Genomic DNA, 15,912 nt, shown 5'->3' with positions numbered 1-15,912 from the left:
ATAAAGGCAATTTTCATTCCACTTGTACTGAAGCTCCCCTTTGGATTCTCAAAGGAGTCTCTTCAAATCATGTTCTTTCCGTCCTGCAAGATTTTTTAATTATCCAAATCTAGGGGCTTTGAAGTTGTTAAGCATCTAAAAATATGTCAGGCAACTTTCAAAAGTAAATTGTGGGAAGCATGACTCATTTAAAGATGAAAATTTACATGGATATCTAAAGAGTTTTTTTTGTTTGTTTTCCAAATTTTATTTTAGAGAGCAATTCCAACACTGTTTCTAAAACAATGAAAAAACCATTATCTCCCCATTTTCTTTACTTTTGTGGTGTGAGTGTGAAAGTCAGTCATGTCTGACTCTTTGTGACCCCAGAGACTATACAGTCCATGGAATTCTCCAGGTCAAAATACTGGAGTGGGTAGCCTTTCTCTTCTCCAGGGGATCTTCCCAACCCAGGGATCAAACTGAGGTCTCCCGCATTGCAGGCGGATTCTTTACCAATTGAGCCACTAGGGAAATGTGTCTTCTTTTCTCTGGTAATACCAAAGTAAACAGCATTTCACCTATCCTAAATACCATAAAATTAGAGAAGTCTAGGCAATGACACTTTACTGAGTCCATAATGCCTACCTTTCACTACTTAAAGGAAAAAACACACTTTTAGCCTTTGGGGAAAGAAAAATCAGAAACCGAGGAAACTTTACTATTTTTTATTTATTTACTTTTGCTAAGTGCTGTAATTGCTACACTAGATGATAAAATAACGTCCATGTCGGATTTTTAAAAAAGCTCAGGCAGTACTTTGAGAATTGACACAATCCAGATGATTTTTTAGGACATTACATAATCGTGAACACCTGGAGAATTGCCGTGGGTGGTTGACGGAATTGGGAGTGTTATGTTTAAACTCAAGAATTGTGAATGTCTAATTAAGAAAGAAATCTGTAATTTGAAACAGGTGTTTTCTTAAAGGACTTGAGGTGCATCCTGGTCCTGCTGCGTCCTTTCCTCCTTCTGATCCTAAACTTTCTATGGGTTTTTACTAAATATTTATGCTTCCTTGTCAGTTCTTACTTGTTTGTGTTTGTATTTGCAAACAGAAAGACAAAAAACCCACAACAGTAAGGAAAGAAAAGTGTCACCTGCAGTATGAAGCTTAGAGAAGGTGTACCTCAAGGAGTTATAAATTAATTCTGAAGAATTACAGCACCAAATAGTTTTCTGTGTCTTTGTGGATGGTATTTAGGAAGGAGAGTATCATGACTTCATTCACTGCTACAGATACAAAATGTATTCTTTAAAAGAAAAAGTTTATATTCTAGATTAAACTCTGTTTTAATTTCCATTTGCCCTAAAATGGTGCTTTTATATTCCCTACTGGTAGCTGAGTAGGAAAAAGAGAAAAACAAAACAAAAACATGGGTTAAGGTCATGGCTGATGAGAGAGGCCAGCAAGGAACATCTTGCGTAACTGAGGCGGCTAACTGATTTTCAAGGACAGAAATAGAATGTTTGAATCCATACAATTCAGGACCTGAGTTATTTTACAAAAATGTTTTAATTTCTTGAGCAATCACTGGGAAACCTGGAAATCGCACGCCACCCCTTAGTTGGCTCATCCAGTCCCAACCTCACAAAAATACCTTCTCAAGTGCCAAAAGGTCATTGCACAAAAGAGGAACAGATGAGCGACACTCTTTAGGTATTCAGCCAAGTGGCAAACCCAAACGTTTAAAAGCTCTGCTGGGTCCTGCCTTGAAATTCCCTGTTACAAGCCCAGAGGCGCCAGTGCTTCTGGGATCCTGCCAACACTGCCCCCGCTGGCACGGCCCTGCCTCAAGAACCGCTCAGGTACTGAGACCCTGGGTGGAGTCTGGGCTTTGTTAGTTATTCACCAGGTGTGAGATGTGGGGTGAAATCCTTAACTGCTCCGAGGCTCGGTTTCTTTGTTTAAAACAGAGACCTAGGCCATGAGCTCACCAAGTGTGGTGAGGACTAACCCAGGTGATGTGTGCAAAACACACAAGTGTTCAGTAAGTTCTAGAATCAACACGTTTGCCACATTTCCTCGAGCCAAGATCCCATTCGTTGAGTCCTCTCTTGACCTCAGGAATGTATTTCCCTCAATATTCTCATGGTTTGTGTCCTCACTTCGTTCAGGCCTCCATTTAAATGTCACTCCCTAAGAGAGGCCACCCCCCAACCAGCCAATCTAACTGGTCAATCTAGTCTCAATCCTTCTATTCTGATCATTTCTTCTTCCTAGCTTTTCCATGAAGGGCACTATATAATTAACATATAATAATTTGGTTATTCATTCATTGTCTGTCTTCCCTAAGAAAATAATACTTCCTGAAGGTTAGAACATATAGCTGACACTGAAGATTTGTGGAAGGAAGGAGGGGCAGCATCTTGAATTTGTATTTTGGCATTCACAAAGCATATGATCCTGCAAATATATTACCTACATGTTACTGATGAAAAAACTGTGTCTTAATGTGATTAAGGTTACACAATTAATAGTAGCAGAGCAAGGATTTAACATTTTCTGTCTCTGAGAATAAAACCATTTCTCTCTCCCACGGTGTGCCACAAATGCTGGCGTCATCTCGGCACTAACGGAGGTGTTGAAAGCATCGTGCCTGCCTTGGAGGAGAGCTGACGGGAGCTGGAAGGGCAGCCAGTGCTCCCACAACTGACTTGAGAGCAATCTTCCTTTTCTATTTTTCTGTTTCTCCCATTTGTAAGTCTCCCAAATCCACTAATTTTTCTTTCACTCTGAATAAAATTTCAGACATGCACGTCGAGGTTCTATGATGATCACATTCCCAAATCTACTCAGGTTGAACTGCAAACTCTTTGAGAATCTTCCAGCTGCTTCGAGGAGCCCAGATTCAGAAACACCTTTCCTCTTCAAACCCCACTCAACCCTCTGGGGGAATCTCTTCAGACAAAGTACCCTAGGCTCCCCACGCCATCATCTTGCCAACCTCTTAATTGATGTCACCTCCGCTCTGTAAAACTGTAGTCAAGGCATTCACATCCACTGTGTCATCTCCCATGTTATACTGAAAGGGGCTCACGGGAACGGTGTGCCAGCTTCTAGGATGACCCCAGTTTCCCACATATAAAAGCATGGTGCCTGCACCCAGCCGGTAAAGTGGGTCATTCAAAGCATTGTTGCTCAACAGTGCCCTCTGCTGGTCTTTGTGATGTGTGCTGTTTTTCTAAAATCAGTTCTCACCAAACCAGAGATGTGTGGTGAAAAGATCCACTGGTAACTAAGACTGTCTTCTAGCCTGAGCACATTATCTCTGCTCAAAGATCACATGTCCACATAGCAGGCGCCCTCTAGTCATTAAGATAGGGGCTGTGTTGTGGGGTAGAAGGGAGTTTTTCTGCCCAGCAGCCTCTAGTTAAAAGTTGTTAAGGCCGATGCAGAAGAAAGAAGGACCTGGAAACACTCCTCCACACACGTGGTCCTAGGCAGGCCTGGGTGCACAAGGCTCTTACAGAGACAGATTTAAAGGAATCCTGTCAATTTCCCTCTTGTTTTAATATTTTGTTAAAATTTCATTATAATATTTAATTAATCCTTAAAAAACTGGAAATAGAACTGCCTTATGATCCAGCAATCCACTGCTGGGCATACACACTGAGGAAACCAGATGGGAAAGAGACACGTGTACCCCAATGTTCATCGCAGCACTGTTTATAATAGCCAGGACATGGAAGCAACCTAGATGTCCATCAGCAGATGAATGGATAAGAAAGCTGTGGTACATATACACAATGGAGTATTACTCAGCCATTAAAAAGAATACATTTGAATCAGTTCTAATGAGATGGATGAAACTGGAACCTATTATACAGAGTGAAGTAAGCCAGAAAGAAAAACACCAATACAGTATAATAACGCATATATATGGAATTTAGAAAGATGGTAACAATAACCCTGTGTACGAGACAGCAAAAGAGACACTGATGTATAGAACAGTCTTATGGACTCTGTGGGAGAGGGAGAGGGTGGGGAGATTTGGGAGAATGGCATTGAAACATGTATAATATCATGTATGAAACGAGTCGCCAGTCCAGGTTCGATGCACAATACTGGATGCTTGGGGCTGGTGCACTGGGACGACCCAGAGGGAGGGTATGGGGCGGGAGGAGGGAGGAGGGTTGAGGGTTCAGGATGGGGAACACAGGTATACCTGTGGTGGATTCATTTCGATATTTGGCAAAACTAATACAATATTGTAAAGTTTAAAAATAAAATAAAATTTAAAAAAATATTTAATTAAGCAGCTGACACTTTTTGATGGGTGATTTCTTATTATTCCGGATTCAATTCATTGTAAGGATTTAATTTCTGAAACTCCCTGTGAATGTGTTCATTGCACTTGATGCTACTGAGACACAGTTCTCACGATTTTGGCCTTCAAGAAGCAATAAAACACTTTATAATAAGGGGGTCTGATAGAGGGACTTTGTCTTTTTTTTGTCTTTTTAAATTTTTAATTTTGAAATATTTTAAAATCTTTTTATTTCATTGCAGCCTGCCGAAGAGAAAATGTCATCACAAACTCATTAATGGGAAGTTAGCAAGCACCCAGAAGGAACGCAATGATTATCCCTTCCCTACTTTCAGGGAACAACTGGCAGTTCCAGCAGGGGAAACACTACCAAAATAGGCAGCTTAGAGGAACAAATGCTAAACAGAAGTACAATTAGCCCCACTGGAAAGAGAGAATAAAGATCAATTTTGATGATGAAGAATCTAGAGGAACAGGGGAGTAATTCATGGAGGCAGCCCCCACCCCCAGCTAGTCCTTAAAAGACTGAAATAGTGGTCACGTTGATGTTTGGTAGAAACCAACACTATACTGTAAAGCGATTATCCTTCAATTAAAAATAAATAAAAATTTTTAAAAGTCTGAAATATTGGTGAAAAGCTGGTGTGGCTGGGACAAAACAGTGTACAGGATGAGGAAAAGAATCTTTAGGTTGTAGTAAAAGGTCACAAACAAATAAAGCACCATTTTGTGAACTATCACATTACTCCTAGATCATGAACACCTCCTTGCTGCTGCTAAGTCGCTTCAGTCGTGTCCGACTCCGTGCGACCTCATAGACGGCAGCCCACCAGGCTCCCCGTCCCTGGGATCCTCCAGGCAAGAACACTGGAGTGGGTTGCCATTTCCTTCTCCAATGCATGAAAGTGAAAAGTGAAAGTGAAGTCACTCAGTTGTGTCCGACTCTTCGCGGCCCCATGGACTGCAGCCTACCAGGCTCCTCCATCCATGGGATTTTCCAGGCAAGAGTACTGGAGTGGGGTGCCATTGCCTTCTCTGCTCCTTGTTGCTACGAGAAGTTAAATGACTGGCCAAGTATTCAGACAGTCAACCAACCCAATCTACTTCCTCATTATACCCGAAGTTCAGAGAAGTGACAGTATTACTTTGCACTTACAGGCAGGAAAATCAGGTCCCTGAACCATGAGAGCACTGGGTCCCACACTAAGTAACAGAGGTAGTATGAGGTAGTCACAGTCTGAGGATCTGCGTCACCCGCGCAATCTTACTTCTAATGGTATTAATGTGTCACTGTACAGAAATACTATCAGAGGTACAGAATGGAAACTTTGTTCCAGAAGTAGCAGCATGGAAGAGGGGACAGGTGTGGGCCTGGATTAGATGAGCCTGCCTGCCTTGTATGGACTATGTGTGTGTTTGACAAGTCACCATTTCTTTGGCCTCTGTTTCCTCATCCGTAAAATGGGGAGCTAACAATTCCTGCTTTCAAGGTTGCTGGGAGGTTTAGAGGTAATGTAGAGAAAGCACGTGAAGCTTCTCATAAAACATGTAGCTAATATTACTGCATGACAAATTTCCTATGCGTTTAATCTTGTGTGGTCAGGCATTTCATTTGGAATCTACTGATGGATAACTTCAAAGAATCTTTCTTTGCTCTAGTGTTGAACATTTGGAAAAAGCTTTTTGTCCTATAATGGTCTATGCTAATTTACTCTAGACTTATTTTTAGTCTCAATGAAGAAGCATTATTTTATATTTGGTAACATAAAAGAATGTTTAAAGACTATAGTCTTTATTATATCCCCTTGAATTTGTCTACTTACGAACTCTAGGAATGTAGTCTTTCAGACATGAATGGTTTCTGTCTATAACTGTAATTGGGTACAAGTGGAGCAGATGGGGAAATTTGTTGGGAATTTATTTGGACTACTTTCGAAGATCATTTCCATTAAACTGCCACTTTCCCTCCTATGACCTATGCTGGGAAACGGGGCGCTGCAGGATATTCAGCGGCATTCCCAGCTTCTACCACTAGATGGCAGTAGCACCATTCAGTTGGTATGACCAGCATGGTCTCCAGAAATTGCCACAAGACTCTGGGTAAGCAAAATCACCCCTAGTTTGAGAACCACTGGCACAGTCTAAAAACCAGACTTTTAGACTAAAGATGGTTCTAATTTCAAAATGACTGCATTAACCCGGGAGCTTCAGGATATAAATATTGGCCTTTCATTCATAACTAGAGATCCAGTTTGCCTTTGAAGACCTTCTCCAATGATGGCCCAACCTACAGCTTTAGATCGTGCCCTGCCCTACACATCCAATTTTTAATTCTACCTAAACTAATCCCTGGTTTTAGTTTATCCCCATACTACACCCTGTACTTTTTCCTCTACTGTCCAGGCAGTCATCTAACTTATCCTTTACAGTTTTACTAAATGGCCAAACTTTTCCTGAGCCCTCCCAGACCTGTTAGAAATGCTAGCTTCTCCCCCTGAACATGAAACTTCAGGCCCTGGACCACTCTTGTTCCTCCTTAATTATTTTCTCACTTTCTTGCAAACTGGGAGTCCTCTGCCCCCACTTCTAAACTCATTTGTGTGCTTCCATGTACACATAAACACAATTTTAATTTCCTTTTGGACAGGGAACATACTGTAGAGGGGAAAGTTATGTTTTTTAATTTGAACCCCTATTCTAAATTTCATGGGCACCTCTAATGGTACACAAATATTTCCTAGAAAAAGCTGCCCTAAGATCATACCCTCCCTTCCATTCTGGCATATACTATTAGCTTATCTGATTGACCAAAATAGAACATAAACCAGGTTGATTTTATGTGGCAGGGGCAGACCCACAAGAGTTCCCGGAGAGCAAGTGAGCATCAGGTCCTTCACTAACCACAAGAGCACTGTTTAATCTTCAAATATAGCAAGTGAACAGGGAATTTCAAAAATATCAATATTTGAAATAACCAATACACATGGTTCAAAATTCTAATGGCACAAAGAGAAAAAGAAGGTTAGAATGAAAATTAATTCTTTCCCACTCTCCCTCACCACCAGTAATCTTCTCCGGAAGGTACATTACCGGCTTCTTGGTTATTCTTTCAGAGATAATCTAGGCATACCCAAGAATCAAAGTATAAGTGGAAACCACTTATATGTTGTCCATCAAGAGATGAGTGGATAAACAAAACGTGATATAGCCATATAGTGGACTATTAGACAGCCATTAAAAAGAATAAGGTTCTGATACGGACTACAATAGATGAACTTTGAAAATATTATGCTGAGTGAAAGAAGCCAGTCACAAAAGACCATGGACTGTATAATTCCTTTTATATGAAGTGTCTAGAATAGGCAAATTCATAGGAACACAGTGTGGTTGCCAGAGGTTTGGGAAGTGGTAATGTGGAGTGACTGCAAATGGGTAAGGGCTGTCTTCTGCGGGGGGATGGAAACAGCTGGAGTCAGTGGTGACACCCGTACAATCTTAGGATACGCTGCTGCTGCTGCTGCTGCTGCGTCACTCAGTCGTGTCCAATTCTTTGCGACCCCACGGACTACAGCCCACCAGGCGCCTCTGTCCATGGGATTTCCCAGGCAAGGATACTGGAGTGGGTTGCCATTTCCTTCTCCAGGAGATCTTCCCGACCCAAGGATCAAAACTGGGTCTCTTGCATTGGCAGGATTCTTTACTTCTGAGCCACCTGGGAAGCTTAGGAATACATAAAAGTCACTAAATTTTCAAAAAAGCTTTGTGAATGTACATTTGTATCTGTTGTTGTGTGTTCATTTTCTAACAACCATCTTCTATTATTGCTATGTGAATTTTGTGATTTTGTTTTCTTCACATCAGTGTAGTCTGTGGAAGTCACCATCCATTCAAATAATCCATCTTCCACACAATAAATAATAAACCACTTTGTAAAAAAGAATAAAGGTATAGTCTTTGCTCTTTATACAAGTCCTACATCATCCCATAACAATTTTGTACTTTGCCTCTGCCGCTTTCCAACTATCACCGAGATTCTTCTTTATCAGGACCTATCAAGCTGCGGCATTCTTCTAACAGCTGGGTTGTATGTCACTGTATGGACACATCCAAGTGGACCACTAATTCTCAACTGGGGACAATGTGGCGGCCCCCCTGCCCAAAGCAGACAGTTGGCAGTATCTAGAAACATGTTTTGTTGTCACCACAGGGGGTAAACAGGTACTATTAGTATCTGGTAAGAGGAGGATGGGGATGCTGCTAAACATCCAAAAACGCACAGCTCCCCCTCCCTCCCACAACAAAGAATGATCCACCCAAACTATCAGTAGTACCAAGGGTGATGAACCTCCATTTAAACAGACCATGATTCATGAAAATGTAAATTATTTATAACATCTGCCTTTACAATATTGCATAATACTCCAACTTTCAGGTATATAATAATTTCCTGATATATAATCTCCACATATTTAATCACTCCCCTTTATTTTAGATACTTCGTTCCTTTTTTTAACTTTTTAATATTGCACTGGAAGAAACACTTGTGTTCCAAGCCACTGTTCTCATATTGGGCTTTTTTTTTTTTCAGGAAATTATTAGATTGCTATAACTAAGGTGACTGGGTTAAAGGCGAATGTTTTGCCCTGGAATTGTATGGGGCTCCTATTGTTATTATGAATGGGATTCCCCCACATTATATCTGGTTATTGCCTTTGTGCAGGAAAGTAGGTGACTTTTGCAGTTATTTTCTATCCAGCCATTTACTTTTTTTTTCTCTTTGTCTGTACCACGTGGCATGTGGGACCTCAGTTCCCCAAACAGGGTTTGAGCCTGTGCACCCTGCACTGGAAGGCAGAGTCTTAACCACTGGACCACCAGGGAAGTACCTATCTGGCCGTTTAAGTAAGACGCTTTTGGTTGATGTTCTTAGCATGGCGGTGCCAAGGGGTATCCTTGGAATGAGGGAGACTTTAGTATCCTTTCTATAATCTGTTAGTGTCACTCTCAATGCATGCCAAGTAAATATATGCACTAACATCCATCCATGTGCTGAGCTGTGACCAGAATTTCCTCCTCCAATCACATCACCACCCAAAGCTGGATGCAGCCACCGTGGGTTAGGGTTAGGGTTCCCACAAGAATTTGTTTCCTCCTCCTTTCCAAGAGGTGTAACTCTTATTAATGGCCTCAAAGCTTCCAGAACCATATTCAATCACAACAGTGCTGGTAGACATTCTCATCTTTGTCCTCACAGTGTCAGGAACTTGTCAATACCTCCCTGTTAAGAGATGACAGAGGATGTTCCTTGAACAATAGAGTCTTTCTGATGTTCAGAAAATATCCTTCTTTCCTAGTTTTCCATTTTTTTCTTTCCAGAATTGAATTCAACTGAACTCTTTTTTTTTTTTTCCAGCTTTGATTCAACAATGGTACGCTTTGGGTTTGAAAGTACAATGAGTTAGTAAAAACAGGTTGCGTGGGAGACAGGAGGTTTGGATCCAGCTGTAAGTTTTAGGTATGAATCACCAGAACCCTACCCTTCCTCTTGGGATATTGTTCAGGGGTTGCGTTCAAACGCCACTGGCTGCCAACCAGTAAACGCTAAGTGTGGCTTTTCTGATGGGCACACCCCTGGAAATACAGCAGGTCTGTTCTCCTGAACAAGATTAAAGAACCTGCTGAGGCTTGTGGTAAAAAATGTGATAAAACATTTCTAAGCCCAGCTAAGGAAAAAAATGGACCAGACCATCCTAAAACAGCCCTGCGAAGCAGGCAGGACAATTACTCCTAACCATCCTTCAATTGAAGCAGGAGTGACCAACAGCATTGGTTTCTCCAGGACCAAGGGGTTCCCAGGAACACAGGTCTGTCAGTGCTAAAACCTGGAAAAGTCCCAAGGCTATAATTTAAAGGATGAATTTAAAAGGCACAAAATGTGTTTCTTCTCAGGGCAGGTGAAGGGTTCATCAATGGTGTGTGAACTTGAAGTACTTCTCTTTCAGGCAAAACTAAATTGGGCAGGGTGTGGATTCAAAAGGAAGAGTGCTGTGCATTTTGTCAGACGGTTCTTTGTTTCTGACCATTTAGAGTTGCCCTAAACAAATCAAGATATCAGGCCAGACCAGAGATAGGTAGCTGGAAAATCATCCCGCCCTTTACCACAAGCCTTTTCACAACAATGCTTCCCGGAGTACAAACTCCAGGCAGGAAATACTGCGGACGTTTTCCCCTTTATCTTGGGACCACCAGCTGTTCCTTCTCCTCCAGGGTCTTCCTTCTTCCTAAAGTTTTCTGCAAGTTTTTAACAGAAAATACCTCACTATCCAAAGTGAAGAGATACATTTTAGAAAATAATTAGTCATTAACTCAATAAAACCAGGTTCTTGCTCTTGGCTCACAGTTATACTTCTTAAATAAAGAAGATGTGGTATACACACACATATATAAAATACACAATGGAATACTACTCAGTAATAAAAAAGGAATAAAAATGCCAGTTTTGCAGCAACACAGATGCAACTAGAGATTATCATACTAAGTCAAGTCAAGAAGAGAAAGACAAATACCGTATGATATCACTTTTAGGTGGGATCTAAAATATGCCACCAATGAACGTATCTACTCCTGCAGTGGGACCATGGAGTCCTAACCACCAGACTGCCATGGAATTCCCTGTATATTTTTGAAGTTCATATTAAAAGACAGCTGAAACTTGGGTTACCTACACTCTTGAGGGAAACTCTTGAGGGAAACAGTTGATTCTAGTTACTCACAGTAGTGATATTCTATTTCTGCTTATTTAACTTATATGCAGAGTACAGATGTGGGAAGATGGCGGGCCTGGCATCCTGAGGTGCACAGGTCACGGCACTCTTTAGCCCACCTGCGTCCCACCTCCCGGGGTTGCGCCCAATCCATCCCCCCACCGCTCCCTTATCCCCCAGGGCCCCGCGTGTTGTGTTGCGGGGAGCAGCACCCAAGCAGGGCGGGAGAACGCGGGAGAGCTCTTGGGGGTGCGAGGCGAGGAGCGACCGGCTGGGCAGCATGAGTCAGCAGCGGCCAGCGTGGAAGCCACTGAGCCTGCTTGTGGACCTGGCGGAGGCAGTGTGCCGCCGCTACTGCAACCCCATCAACGTGGAGGGCCTGCTGCCATCAAAAATAAGGATTAATTTAGAAGGTAATGTACAATATGCGTCCATGAGAAAAGCACTAAAAGTGAACAGACCTCGTTTTGATGTATCACTGGTTTATTTAACTCGAAAATTTATGGATCTTGTCAGATCTGCTCCTGGGAGCATTCTTAAACAAGTTTGCAACAAAACTGGGAGTACAAAAACAAACGGTGTATGACATCACCAACGTCTTAGATGGAATTGACCTGGTTGAAAAGAAGTCTAAGAACCATGTTCGATGGATAGGATCGGATCTGATCTTAGCAATTTTGGAGCAGTGCCCCAACAGAAGAAGCTGCAGAAGCTGTCTGACTTATCAGTAATGGAAGATGCCCTAGATTAGTTAATTAAGGACTGTGCTTAGCAACTGTTTAACAGATGACAAAGAAAATGAAAGACTAGCATATGTGACGTATCAAGACATTCACAGCATCCAAGCCTTCCATGAACAGATTGTAATTGCAGTTAAAGCGCTGGCAGAAATCAGACTGGATGGTCCAGCTCCCAGATAGGACTCAATCACAGTACATATCAGGAGCACCAAAGGACTCATTGACGTTTATTTATGTGAAGTGGACCAGGGTTCCCACTCCAGTGATAAAACGTCAGACAGCATAGGGACCTCTTCATCCAAAAGCAAGCCTCCAGAGCACCCTCAACCTGATAAAGAAAAAAATCCTCCCCAGCAAAATCAAGAAGTGCTTCAAGTGGCCAACTGATGGTGTTTGAGGTACCGGGCATTGAGTCTCTTGGACTCCTGTGTGGACGAAGATCCTCAGAGCAATAAATGGTCCCTGCCATCTTCTCATTCTTGGTAGCCGCAAGGCCAGGAGTGCATCCAAGCACTTTGCTCCTTAGATTCCTGGATAATGACGGTTTTTGCATTTGAAAACATCTCTTTTTATAATTATTCACTGCTTTTTTGCCAGTGAAGCAGTCATCTTGCCTACAGAAATTACTGAATCACATGAATATAACTGAAATAGACGGGCAGGCTGGGTGGACAGCTCCTCGTGGACTCTGCCCTTTGCCATGTGTAACACATGTCGTCACAAAAGAAGTTGCTTTACATGGTTTTATGTCTGTGTGGATGGGTGTGCACATGAACCTGACATCTTTGTACATATTTGTATAATGTCTATATCACTTGTGAAATATGTCTGAGTGAGACTGTTCACCCTGTACAGCCAAAATAATGTAAACATATTCTCTAATTTCCATGGTATCTATGCCTTATTAGAATCCTCTGAATGAGGGTTCAGTCAGTCAGTTCAGTTCAGTTGCTCAGTCGTGTCCGACTCTTTGTGACCCCATGAATCACAGCATGCCAGGCCTCCCTGTCCATCACCAACTCCTGGAGTTCACCCAAACCCACGTCCATGGAGTCGGTGATGCCATCCAGCCATCTCATCCTCTGTCGTCCCCTTCTCCTCCTGCCCCCAATCCCTCCCAGCATCAGAGTCTTTTCCAATGAGTCAACTCTTCGTATGAGGTGGCCAAAGTACTGGAGTTTCAGCTTCAGCATCAGTCCTTCCAAAGAACACCCAGGACTGATCTCTTTTAGGATGGACTGGTTGGATCTCCTTGCAGTCCAAGGGACTCGCAAGAGTCTTCTCCAACACCACAGTTCAAAAGCATCAATTCTTCGGCACTCAGCTTTCTTTACAGTCCAACTCTGAGGAGAGTTTTTTCCCTAACTTCTACATGTAGACGTATCATAAAACTGTGTGCAGTTAAAGTTTGTGGATTTAATGTAAGTATTTCAGTATGGTTTCCCAGTGCTAAAATTGGACTTTAGGCTCCTTACAGAGTCACTGTGTCCAAGTAGACTGGTGACGTGCCCCAAGCTTTGGGGACAAGTGTAGAGATGCCATCAGCTCATGACTGAATTCCTTGCAAGACATGAATGCAGTCATGGTGACAGTTGAAACTATTAACCTTTTTTGCAAGATTTCGTAATATGTTTCTGTATGCAGTCTTGCTCTTCAACCAGAGGGGTTTATTTACGATCAGTCAGTGGTCCCCTGCCCTCTCTCCAGCTCTAGTCCCACGTTCCCAAGCACCTCGCTCTTTCTACCTCATCGGGTAAGTCATTATCACTCTGTGCCTCGGTTTACTCAATAGTTTACCATTAGACTGTGAGCTCCTTGAGGGACTTTGTCTTAATCATTGTTAAGCCCAGCACCTTGCACCACCCCTGGCAATTGAAAAGCGCTCGATAAATGTTTGAACAAATCAGGTAAGTGAGTGAGTGAATGGTAGAATTAGACTGATAATACTTGGCTCATACCATACAAGATTGTTATATTGTTCAGATTCATATTTTAAACTTCTCTCACTTTCAAAGAAAGGATTGAGGCAATGTGAGATTAGGACCATGTATAAAAGCCGTAGCTTAGGAATCAAAAATCAACATGCTATAAAGTCATGCCGAGTATTTAGGATTTGCACACCTCCGAGCTCCAGTGGCTTTTGCAGTCCTGTCCCTCAGCTGAACACCAGCCTCCTCCCTCCTCACAGTCCCTACTGGCCACCTCTGCAGGCCTTGGCTATGAAGCAGAAGTTGTGTGTATAGGTCAAGTGCTCCGTGGAGGATTCCGGACTCTGCATTGTAGATTTGGCAGCTGTCAGTTACGTGTAATGGCTAAACATGAGAGTGGATGAGGCCACCTAATGAGAGGGTACCAGCAGGAGAAGAGGAAAGGCCCGTTAGCATTTATTTTAAGGGGAGGTACCCACTCCAGTTTCTTGCCTGGAGATTTCCATGGGGGTACCTGAGTCGGATGCGACTGAGCAACTGAACACTTTCACTTTCACCAAAGAAAAAGCCTTTCCCAAGAGAGAAAAAAAAGAGAGGAGGAGGGAAAAATCGGCTGAAGAAGGTGGTGTTCCCAGAACCCACAAACGAAGTATGGCCACAGGTGATAGCGTTGTTTCTAGCAGCAGTTCCTTACTTGTGAAATGTGACAAGTGTTCTACCTTGCAAATCGTTCTGAGAGTAAAAGAAGATCGTGTAAATGAAAGCCCTCTGTAAACTGTAGATATGTTACATAAATGAATCTTTTTCATCAAAAAAAAAAAAATACATGCAGAGTACATCGTGAGAAACACTGGGCTGGATGAAGCACAAGCTGGAATCAAGATTGCCAGGAGAAATATCAATAACCTCAGATATGCAGATGATACCAGGAAGTAAAGAAGAACTAAAGAGCCTCTTGATGAAAGAAGACAGTGAAAAAGTTGGCTTAAAACTCAACATTCAGAAAACTAAGATCATGGCATCTGGTCCCATCACTTCACGGCAAATAGATGGGGAAACAGTGCGAACCAGTGAGAGACTTTGTTTTCTTGGGCTCCAAAATCACTGCAGATGGTGACTGCAGCCATGAAATTAAAAGATGCTTGCTCCTTGGAAGAAAAGGTATGAGCAACCTAGACAGCATATTAAAAAGCAGAGATATTACTTGCCAACAAAGGTCCGTCTAGTCAAAGCTATGATTTTTCCAGTGGTCATGTATGGACGTGAGAGTTGGACTATAAAGAAAGCTAAGCACCAAAGAATTGATGCTTTTGAACTGTGGTGTTGGAGAAGACTCTTGAGAGTCCCTTGGACTGCAAGGAGATCCAACCAGTGAATCCTAAAGGAAATCAGTCCTGAATATTCACTGGAAGGACAGATGCTGAAGCTGAAACTCCAATACTTTGGCCACCTGATGTAAAGAACTGACTCATTGGAAAAGACCCTGATGCTGGGAAAGATTGAGGGCAGGAGGAGAAGGGGACAACAGAGCATGAGATGGTTGGATGGCATCACTGACTCAATGGACATGAGCTTGAGTAAACTCCGGGAGTTGGCAATGGACAGGGAGGCCTGGAATGCTGCAGCCCATGGGGTTGCAGAGTCAGACACGACTGAGCAACTGAACTGAACTGAAGTGATATTCTATTAAGTTGCCGTGATCACAGAGTGAGCCAACACTGAACCATTGCTCTGGGGAAAATACAAGGTTAGGTTCCCGCAAGCCTCCAGTCACAACCAAGAATCAATACGTAACCTTCTGTTACGTGTGCTTCTGTTTAAAGACACCTTATTGACTATACATTGTTGACTGATTAACACTGAACTCAGGGCCAACAGCACTACATCTCAGGCCTGAGGAAGCTTCTCCAACACATACTTTCTCCAAAAGGCACCTTACAGCCTGCGCTTAGGAACACTGAACAGCACTTCACTATGCCTGGGGGCATTTAAAACAGCAAGGTCACCAACAAAAAGCACAAACTGTGGCACTAAATTGGCCTCAGGAAGGACACTTGTTTGCAGTAGGAGAGTTAAAGCAAGAAGGCAGAGCGTTGCCTTGTTCACCCTCAGCTGGGAGCACGTGCATACCCACAAATGATGGTGTGAGCACCACAGCTATAAATAAATT

The 15,912-nt window shown here is 42.6% G+C and overlaps 1 protein-coding gene and 1 pseudogene across 3 annotated transcripts in view; one reads left to right on the top strand and one right to left on the bottom strand.

The window, feature by feature from the left end:
• The window catches only part of PIR (pirin), a 98,112-nt gene that overhangs the window by 68,872 nt on the left and 13,328 nt on the right, over positions 1-15,912 (bottom strand). The gene's annotated exons all lie outside the window — the stretch shown is intronic.
• Positions 11,355-12,201, top strand: LOC109555343 (transcription factor E2F6 pseudogene; annotated as a pseudogene).

Source organism: Bos indicus, chromosome X (genome assembly GCF_029378745.1).
Source record: "Bos indicus isolate NIAB-ARS_2022 breed Sahiwal x Tharparkar chromosome X, NIAB-ARS_B.indTharparkar_mat_pri_1.0, whole genome shotgun sequence".
NCBI classification, from domain to species: Eukaryota; Metazoa; Chordata; class Mammalia; order Artiodactyla; family Bovidae; genus Bos; species Bos indicus.
The sequence above is the reverse complement of the archived record's forward strand: the minus strand, read 5'-3'. Positions and strand labels throughout refer to the sequence as shown.